The sequence below is a fragment of the Nycticebus coucang genome, chromosome 17 (genome assembly GCF_027406575.1).
Source record: "Nycticebus coucang isolate mNycCou1 chromosome 17, mNycCou1.pri, whole genome shotgun sequence".
In the NCBI taxonomy this organism is placed as follows: Eukaryota; Metazoa; Chordata; class Mammalia; order Primates; family Lorisidae; genus Nycticebus; species Nycticebus coucang.
In genome coordinates, this window is record NC_069796.1 from 88901661 (window position 1) to 88912752 (window position 11092).

At 42.6% G+C, this 11092-nt stretch overlaps 1 pseudogene; it reads right to left on the bottom strand.

The window, feature by feature from the left end:
• Window positions 1–291: 291 nt before the first annotated feature.
• On the bottom strand, window positions 292–596 carry LOC128568967 (60S ribosomal protein L36-like; annotated as a pseudogene).
• Between the last annotated feature and the right edge of the window lie 10496 nt (window positions 597–11092).

An 11092-nucleotide genomic window follows, 5' to 3' on the forward strand; every position in this document is an offset into this window, starting at 1 on the left:
TAAGTTTGGTCACGGACTATGGGGCCACAGCAGGGAGAAGCATTCCTCTGGTTGGTGCCAGGCATGTGGATGGACTCAGTTCCAGGGAAGGCTGGGCAGTATGGATGGACACACAGGATCCTTTGCTGTGGCAACTCTGCTCTAGAAATTCACCACGCTGGTGTAGTCACACACTCATGAAAATACTATTTACTGCAGTATTTTATTTTATTATTTATTTATTTATTATTTTATTATTATTATTATTGGTTTGTCTATAAAGGTTTTATTGTGCACAGAGGGAAGGGGCTTTCAGTCCTTCTAGGCAGCTGCTTTCCCCATGGCGGCCAGGACATTGCTTAGCTCCTCCTGCTTTCTTTTAACAGGGATCTGTGTCCCCACCCTTTTCTTGATGAACTTGAGGGCCTGTTTGTCCTTGGAGACCTTGAGCAGCTCCATGGCACCCCGCTCATCCGGAGCAAAGCCACACACTTCTTGGATCATGTCCCGCAGGAACTTCGTGTGTTTGATGAGGCATCTAAGGCGGCTGTGCCTCACGTTCTGGTCACCTTGTGGCCCTTTTTGAGACCCACGGCCATGGGGTAGTGCAGAGCCATGGTTGCAACAGCAGCTGGAAACTCCCTATTTTATTTTTTTGAGACAGAGTCTCACTTTGTCACCCTTGGTAGAGTGCTGTGGCATCATAGCTCACAGCAACCTCAAACTCGTGGGCTCAAGAAATTCTCTTGCCTCATTCTGCCCCCGATATTGCCTAGCTATTTTTTTTAGAGATGGGGTCTTGCTCTTGCTCAGGCTGGTCTGGAACCTGTGAGCTCAAGCAATCCACCCTCCTCTGCTTCCCAGAGTGCTAGGATTATAGGCCTGAGCCACCGCACATGGCCCAACTGCAACATTTTAAAAGTAAAATATTGGAGAAAACCTAAAAGTCCAAACTAAAGATGATTACATAAATTTTGTACATCCACATAGATTAGTTTTCCAGGGTTTCTGGAACAAACAAGGTGGATTAAACAGGAGAACATTGCTGTCTCCCAGATCTGAAGGCTAGAACTCCAAAATCAGGGTGCCAGCAGGGTGGCTTCCTTCTGAGGGTATGAGAGAGAATCTGTTCCATGATTCTTGCCTGGTTTCTGCTGGTTTGTGAGAAATCTCTGGCATTCCTTGTCTTATGGACACATCACCCTAAGGCAGAGGCTTCATCTTCACTCAGCATTCTCCCTGTGTGCACATCCACAAGCAAATTTCTCATTTTGTAAGCAAACCAGTCATATCACATCAGGGCCCCAACGTACTTACGCCAGTATGACCTCAACTATGTCTGCAATGACCTTATTTCCAAATAGGTTCATATTCTAAGGTATTCAGGATTAGGACTTCAACATATGAATTTGGAGGGGAACACAATTCAACATGCAATAGAATACTTTCAGCCATAAAACAGGGCTCTCTTTATGAAATTGTATGAGAAAATCTCCAGTGTGTATATTAAGTATTTTTTGATACTTTGGGGAAAAAAAAAAAAGAAAGAAAGAAAGAAGAAGTTAACTGATGACTCCATACTGAACCTCAGAGTCAAAGCATTCTATAATAGATAGACTCTTTTTTTTTTAAATTTATCATTGGGTGTTCACTGAGGGTTCAAGAAACCATGTCACACTGATTGCATTTGTTAGGTAAAGTCCCTCTTACTATAATAGACATACTCTTATCTGACAATGTGCATGTTACTTTCTTTGCATTATTATTATTGCTTAATATTTTGATGTGGCAATCGTCTGCATTGAAGACGATTTAGAAATTTAGAAATTTCTTTTCTAAATGTATTTATCTTCGTTCCTTCTTTACAAGGTTTTTGTTTCTAGTTCTTATCTTAAACATTGTTATTGTTATTAAATTTTAAGCCTTTTTAATTCTGTGAAGGCAAAAAGTGGAAACCTAATAAACACATGCATATGTAAAAAAATTTAAAAATAAGAAAATCAATGTGCCAAACTATTGTATGCTATAATTTGTATAAGAAGGGTGAAAAGAACATGTACATATTTGTGTACATTGATAAAAATTCCAGTGCATGTTTGTACCAGAAACCACTAGTCTTGGCTATCTATGGAGAGGTCTCAGTCCCTGGAAAAGAGGGGTTTGAGAAAGGGGAATTTTCAGTGAATATCCTATTTATGCTCATTTACTTTTGAAAGTATACTATTTATTCAAACACTAAATTTAAATATAATAAAACCTAAGTTGAATAGGGTTGATAAACTATTTTCTGGAACCATGGTTCTCAACCTTCCCAATGCCACGACCCTTTAATACATACAGTTCCTCATGTTGCAAGCAAACCAGTGACCCCCAACTACAAAATTATTTTCATGGCTACTTCATAACTGTAATTTTGCTACTGTTATGAATCATATTGTAAATATCTGATATGCAGGATGTATTTTCATTGTTACAAATTGAACATAATTAAAGCATAGTGATTAATCACAAAAAGAATATGTAATTATATATTGTGAGATATTTCTTTCTTTTTCTTTTTTTCTTTTTGTAGAGACAGAGTCTCACTTTATGGCCCTCGGTAGAGTGCCATGGCATCACACAGCTCACAGCAACCTCCAACTCCTGGGCTCAAGCGATTCTCTTGCCTCAGCCTCCCGAGTAGCTGGGACTACAGGCGCCCGCCACAACGCCCAGCTATTTTTTGGTTGCAGTTCAGCCAGGGCCGGGTTTGAACCCGCCACCCTCGGTATATGGGGCCAGCGCCTTACCGACTGAGACACAGGGGCCGCCCCGAGATATTTATTTCTAATTACAAATAAATGAAATTTTGTCTTGAAGCATTGTGTAGCACGGGGAACAGTCTTTTTTTTTTGTAGAGACAGAGTCTCACTTTATGGCCCTGGGTAGAGTGCCGTGGCATCACACAGCTCACAGCAACCTCCAGCTCCTGGGCTTAAGCGATTCTTCTTGCCTCAGCCTCCTGAGTAGCTGGGACTACAGGCGCACGCCACAATGCCCAGCTATTTTTTGGTTGCAATTTGGCCGGGGCCGGGTTTGAACCCGTCACCCTCGGTATATGGGGCCGGGGCCTTACCGACTGAGCCACAGGCGCCGCCCACAGGTAACAGTCTTAACATAACAGTCAACTACATAGCTACATTCTGCGACAGTATGTGTAAAAAGCCACCATCGATGCAAAGGTTGAGATTGCAACTTTCTCACCAGATCAGAAACTCTCTGCAAGAGCACAACAAAGGTCATCTTCCACTACAAGTCTACTTCTGTATTTAGATTTGATAACCAACAAGCAGGAAAACTGTTTCACAAAGACATGTTGTTGGAAATGGAAGACGAAGGCGCGACACAGTCTCAGACAGAACAGGATATGACTGCGAACACTTGATCCAGAATTTTGTGACTGGCATTGTAGAGAAATCAGTTCTCACTGCATCGCTGTTAATAAGTTTAATGAACTCCTCTTGTGCTGTCTCAGGAACATCTTCAACCAACACCAAACTGTGAGAACAGCTTTGTTTATATAGTACTTCACAAGGTTTCTTATACTAACAATGTTGCAAATCAGCAAGGAAAGTGAGTGGGAATATTTTCATTTTACAAGGTTGAGGGAAAGTGATAGTACAAGGGGTAAAGATTAACTTTAGGGAGAGAAGGCTATGTGCTTTCTGGCAGAGGGAGCAAGGAGAAAGGACTATTGTTTTGGAAAAGGAGGAGAAACAGTTTGGGGGTCGTTCCTTGAACACCCCTCCGGGGCTCTGGGAGTCTTGCCACCTCACAATCCGTACTCTACACCTTGTGTCCTTTCCGCCCACTTCTCTTGGGCCAGAACCAGGTCACACAGCTCCATTCTAACTACAAAGGAGGCAGGGACAAAGAGGAGTTCACACGGTCTGTGGAGCACTGGCAGTCTTACCATAGTCAGGGAATTCAAAAAAAGGACCCCGTGGCCACATCAAACTCTGTTCAACCATGTGACAAACTTATGTTAGGTGAGCTGGCAAAACCCAAATTCAGGTGACTGGTCTTCCTCCAGTTCTTGCCTTGAACCCCTTCATCAACTGTAAGAGTGGTCTCAAAGGTGCGCAGTGTGACCCTCACCATCATATCATCTTCATGTTCCTATTATAGAATTATGATACAAAGAACTGAAGAACAATGAGGTTCATAAATTTGGGAAGGAGAGCTTTATTTCTGATAAAGGATTGCCACTTGTCGTGTGGCCATCTTACAGGCTGGTAAGCAATAGCCTGGGGCAGAATTCGTAACAGTATTTTAAGGGAACGGGTACAGGGAATAGGAATTTATGTTGAGTGAGATGGCCAAATTATACATATTTAACAAACTACAGGAAAAGTCATGAGTATTTATGATAAAAGACACATGCACAGTTGAGCTTCATACCCCTTCATAGGTTACGCGTACAAAAAATGGCATTGTTAGCATGATCCCAGGGTGGCATTTTTGGCTTTCTGATGTTAAAAGGTGAAGCACAGGACACGAAAATCCTTACTGTGCATCCTCTGCAGACTGGTCAGAATCATTTCCAAGTTGGTTACCCCCTATGAAGAAGGAAGGCTGGTCAGTTGTGCCAAACCACAAAAAGGGTGGAGAAGCATTAGCAGCTGACTAGTCAATGGAAGGCGGCTTTCCAAAGGGCTGGTTCTATACAGTCCTTCGGGAAGAAAGCCTAAAGAACCTGGTTAGTGAGGGAGGGGGGTATACTCAGGCATGTCTGACCTCCCACTATCATGGCCCGGATTTCAGTTTTAAGGTTTTCTGGGGTCACCCTGGCCAAGAAGGAGTCCTTTTAGCTGGTTAGGATTTTCTTTTTCCTTCTCACAATGTATAGCCAATTGACAGCTTACGCTATTTTAATGAACCAATGTAAACTCTAGGTAAACAACCTAAGAACTGCCCCCCTTTATTTCCCTTAAAAAATCCCATTTGTCACTGCTACTAATTGGAGTATGCGTTCAGGTTGCAACTTGAATCTTTGCCTCCAGGGCTGTAGTCTTCAACCCTGGCCCAAATAAACTCTCTACTTATATTAATTTTGCCTGTTTGTTTCTTTAGGTTGACAAAATGTTAAAGATACAGATGTGGGGAATGGACAGAGACGCGGGGCTGCGACCCGGGACCCCCAGGCTCCCGCGCTCGCGCTGGCCTCTGAAGGACCCATCCGCGTTCACGCTCACGGGGAGCGAGCGCCTCACCGCGGCCGGCGGCCGGTTCTGCGCGGGCACCGAGCGCCACCCACAGAAGGCAAGACCCGAGAATCTCATTCTAGTCCTACTTAAACTATTTTCTTAACTATTGAGGAAAAACAAAATTCCGTGGCAATTCCGCTTCTCCGACGAGGGCGTCGTGAGGCGGCCGTGACTTCTTGGGAACTCCGGGCCAGCAAAGTGGGCGGCCGCCAGCGGGGGTCTAGTGTCAGGACGACCTCCAGCGCCTCCCCCCGAAGGCCGGTGCCTCCTACATACACCTCTGCCACAGCTGCCACAGGCCGGGGGATCCTTTTTCGCCCAAAGACCCCGCAGCCGCGCGGACCCGACCCCACCACTAGGACCCCGCGAACTGCGGAACCAGGGATCGGGGCCGTGGCAGCCCGACGCTTTAGAGACCCGCCCCCGCAGTTCCGTTTCCGGTTCCGCTCTAAGAGGCCCGGAAGCTCCGCTCTCCGGGAGGTCCTGCTTCCGGTAGTGCCCCGGAAGTTGGGTGCCCGGCGGCTTGTCCCCGGGTAACATGCGTCAGTGCTAAACCTCCAACTGTGGCGGCTCTGGGCCGTTTGAAACGGACTGAAATTCCTAAAGAACGAGCACAAGCACCATCTGAGCTACTGGAGTGTAGATGAAAGACATGAATTCCTGAAGTGCTGCCCATCCCGGCAGGATCGTGAGAGAACGGGCCATTATTTCCTGCGGACTCTGAGAGCAGGCACCTGTCAGAGGCGCGTCCGCCAGGCGAGGGGACTTGGCGCCAGCCTAAAGAGGCTCCTTTTGGACAAACTGAATTGAGCTTTCATGAGATTTGTGACTGCAGAGGACGGAAACACACGTTAATATGTTTAAATCCGCACATTCGTGATGGCACTAAAAAAACAGCTCGTTGGCCACGCATGGAGAATGCTAGGGAACCACCTCGTTATTTTGAAAACTGGTAAATAAATGGACAGGGTGGCTGGGAAACCCAGCATCTATTCTGTTCTTGAGTAAAACCAAGTACTTGATGAGACATTTCCTTTATAAAAGCTTCTCTGATGATCAGTGGAATAAAGAAGGTATTAGGATGTTACCGCCCCTCTCAGTGAATGGATGAATCTAGGCTAAACAAAACCAAAAATTCAACCAAACGAAAAAGCCCCTGAATCTAATTAATTCTTTATATGCACTCACGATTTTCAGGAAATAGTGGGACAGAGAAACATCTGGATTCCAACAACAATTTACAAATGTGGGAAACCACCAGAAAAAAAAGACTCCATTTCAACAAAAAATGGCAAGAAAGAATAAAAAAAGCAACGGGCAGGTTAAAAAACACTGAAGAAATATAGAAACTAATTATAATGTTTAGAAATTATTTGGATGCTGATTAAACACATAAAGGAAATATGTGTATTGTCTGTGTAAAAGAATTGGGGAAATGAGAACAATGGGTATTTGATGATATAAAGCATTAATTTTCTTTAAGAAATGATAACAGTATTGTGGCTTTTAAGAGATGTATACTGAAATATTGATAGATGAACTAATGTCTGAGATTTCAAAATTATGTGGAGGAAGCAGTTGGGAATTTCTGTGGCGGGAAATGGACAAGAAGTCGGTGATTTTTGGAGCTGGAAATGGATACATCAGATAACGATGAAGGAACACAGATCTCACCTCCAGGTTTCTGATTCCACCTCCCTTGACACTCTGCCTGAAAGTGGGAGTTCCAGCACCCTACCCGGTTTCCACCAATAACTGGTTTCATTACTTTTCCCATGTGGTCTCCACTGAACCCAAGGAATGGCATCACAACTTGTGGCAGGTGGTAAAGGTCCTGAGTCTCCAGAGGCCTTCCCAATGCCACCCCTTTAGGGAGGTGCCTCATTACTGCTGGATGTGGATGAAAACCAGGATCTACTGATGGGGTTAAAGGGCAGTGCTCATTACTGGCCTTCTCTCATTCCTCCTCCCTTCAGGAGTTTGGGGCCATCTCGAGAACCTACATGAAAAGTAGATGAACCAGAATGGAATCAGTGGGAAATGATGAAATAAAATAGGTGAAGTAAAACGCAAAAGACAAAAACGTGAGAGACAGGATGGAATTGTGAGGCAAAGATGGTGTCCAGAGGTTTGGGATATTTTTCTCGATCACCAGCCCTGAGTGCCCGAACAGCTTTATTTTTAAGGAAGCAGTACAAAGTTGTTTTTAAGACACATTTTCAATTTAATTATGAGAAGAGAAACAGGCACAAATTTCCAGGTAAACATAATCTATTATTAGGGTGTGACCTCTAAAATATGGGCAATACTACAAGATTAGCTGGAAGATGTGTGTGACTGCTTTGACGTGCAGCTGTGAAGTGAAAAGCTAAAGTTTTAAGGAAAACGTTTTTCTTCTGCTGGGTTAAAAGTTGAAGCTTAGAGAAACTATGTTGTTATCTGTTGAGGAGGACCGGTAGAGGGCGTTGGTCCCCTGGACGTTCTCCCAAGCCGTGGGGGCCCTGCCACCTCACCACACTCGACATCTCCCCTTTTTCCATTTGTGAGCTTCAAGTTGTGTATAAAAGTTTTTAATTGGAGAAATTTGAGTCCAAACCCTCAGAGGACTGAAAACATACATAATAAAAAAAGAGCTAGTGCTCCAAACATACTTAACACAAGTATTAAATGTTGTATTTGGTAACAGGGTTAAGAGATTGTAACTTGTTAAATAGATTCTCAGCCCATCGAGCAGGTTTATGTATATCTAAATGAGTGTTAGGAATGATTTCTATTTCTTGATGCAGTATAGCTACATCAAGACTAAAAGCATCATTAGACCCTATTCTTTGGAGATGATTTATCACTGTATTCCATTCCGACTGAGATTCATCGTAAGGTTTCGGAGTGACACATATCCACTGAAGATGAGCGTGACACCGTAAAGGAAGACTGATTGCATACTTTACCCTTCATTTCCTATTGGAGTTATAACTTGTTCCAGTTCATTTAACTTCATTTCTATTCTTTTATCTATATCTTCCTGTAAACATAATGCTAAAGGAGTATTTTGAGCTAACGTATTGGCATAATGAACTGTCTCTATGGACTGTGTGAGGGCCATCGTGGAAGAAACAGTAGTAGTTATTGTAGCAATTAAAACTGCAATACCTGCTATAATCCTATCTGTTGCTCTTTTTTTTGGGGGGGGTACAAAACGTATTTGTAAATAAGTTCAATTAATGTTGCAAATCTGATTCCTCAGACCAAAGTTGAGCTAAATTCGCAGGTAACATTACAAAAGAAGGTTGTTCAATCACAGTAATAGCATGGAAAGGATTAAAATGATTTACACAATTAAACAAATTACAATGTACATAATTTAAAGTAAAGCCATGCTTGTGTTAGTTATAGAAATATTTACAGTTAACAAAAGTCTTGGGGGTGCCAGTTTCAGTTTCTTCACTGGTGGGAGGAGGAATTTTTCTGGGTCTGTACTTAACCCATCTTTCAGGGAGCCAGCGGGGAGGTATCAGCTATTCTAGGAAAAACACAAACATGTCCTTTTCCCCATATAAAAATGGGGTCAGGTCCTTGCCACACACCAGTAAGAGGGTTCTTCCACAAGACTTCAGAACCTTTAGAGTTTGGTGCATTCCAGAAACATTCTGCAGCTGTGTGATCCTGAACATCAGAGTTTAAAAAATTCAAAGTAAAGAGACATTCGAGAGAAGTTTATGTGGTGTATTGGGGGTATATCCCCCCCTTTAATTTGTATATTTGAAGTTTGAGAGTGCGATGAGCGTGTTCAACAATTCTTTTGTCTTGAGGGTTATATAGAATACCTGTTTTTAGGGCAATGGGAAAGGTAGAATAAAAAGAAAGGAAAGTTTTGCTGGTGTAGTTAGGCAGTGTGTTATTTCATGTTTTGCTGCTTTGTCAGTATGAGTAGAAGCAAAAATAAAACCAGAAAAAGTGTTAACTGTGGCATGAATGAAAGAAAGTTTTTTAAAGGCTGCAACATGGGTAACATCCATTTGCTAGAGTTGTCCTGGTAAGAGACCACAAGGATTAACACTGAAGTGGAGAACAGGAAGATGCTGTGAGTAAGAGGAACAATTTTTAATTATTTGACGTGCTACTTCTCTTGTAATGTGAAATTGATACTGAAGGGCAGCGGCATTTTGATGATGAACAGTATGAGAAAGTCCTGCAGGGGAGGGAGAAGAAATGGCTGGAAAAAGATGGTTATGTTTATCAGCTAACATATTGCCTTCTGATAAAGGCCCTGGACCAGAGGAATGGGCTCAGGTTTCCAACAAAGCACTGTCCAGGATGGACTTGAATGAGTCTCTGTAAATGGAGAAATTGGTTACAAAGGGATTCATCAGTGCTTTGGCCTGTGAGTGCTGTTTCAATAGTTGTTAAAACACCGACAAGATATTACTGTCAGTAAAGAGGTTAAAAGAGATTGTAGGAAAATGCGTAAAAACCATCATAACAACATGAAGTTCCACCTGCTGAGCTGAGGACTAAGAAACTGTTTCAGTATAAGCTTTACTGTTGATTACTATACTAGCAATTCCTGAAGTAGAGCCATCAGTGAATACTGTAGGAGCCTGAGGAATAGGTTGTGAAATAATAGTGTGAGGAAAAAGAAAAGAAGTTACTGAAGCAAATTTAATTGTGCTGTCAGGGGGATAATGGCAATCAATTTGACCAGTAAAGTTGGCAAGTGCTTTTTGCCACCAAGATGACATTTCCCAGAGTCATTGTTGTTGATCAGTGGAATAAAGAATTATAATAAAGTTACCCTGTTTCCCCGAAAATAAGACAGTGTCTTATTTTCAGGTGTGCTCCCAAAGATGCGCTAAGTCTTATTTTCAGGGGACGTCTTATCTTTCCTGCAAGTAGATCTTATTTTCGGAGGATGTCCTATTTTCGGGGAAACGGGGTAGTATCATTTTCAGGAAGTTGCCAGAGGTGGCGCCAACCTTTAAGTATAAGGGTGGCCACCATTTCATAACAAGGAGTTTAAAACTCACTTAGGTGGAGGACTTAAATGACTCTATTCTGAAGGACCTAGAAGTGTCCATAATAGAGCTGCAGGACTATGGGCAGTAGGAAAAATAAGTAAGTATATAGGTGAATTACAATCCATGCCTGTGAGCTGAGCTTGTTGGAGAGCATGTTCTGCTATGAAAGCACCTGTAATGCTGCAAGAGTGAGAGTTCTGAAAGAAGAAGGGTGGGCTGGGCCTTGAAGAGCCTCAAAGAGGGATGGCATGTAGACGGCTTTTAGATCTGCAAAAGACGCCACTTGTCTTTTTTTCTGATGACAAAAATTTGGTGTATTCCTATGTTTTATTGTTTTTTTCCTAATTCCTTGGAAGGGAAAAATTTTTGATCCAGTAGGATATAAAGGAGTTATAGCTCTTCTGTATATTTTGATAGTGTAATATTACAGCACATGACATGTACAGACATACAGACAGATATTATAGATTTATGTTTGCTGGCTTTTAAATGCTTCTAAATATAGATTTTAGTTTTTCATGACCTAATTAATGTATTTTAGCAATTTATTTATTCTAGGAATCTTTTAAAATTATTTATTATTTATATCCTCTGTAAATTAGATGTATAAATATAGTTCTAATTATTATTTTTAGGGTGGCACCTGTGGCTCAGTCGGTAGGGCGCCGGCCCCATATACCGAGGGTAGCGGGTTCAAACCCGGCCCCAGCCAAACTGCAACCAAAAAATAGCCGGGCGTTGTGGCAGGCGCCTGTAGTCCCAGCTACTCGGGAGGCTGAGGCAAGAGAATCGCTTAAGCCCAGGAGTTGGAGGTTGCTATGAGCTGTGTGATGCCACGGCACTCTACTGAGG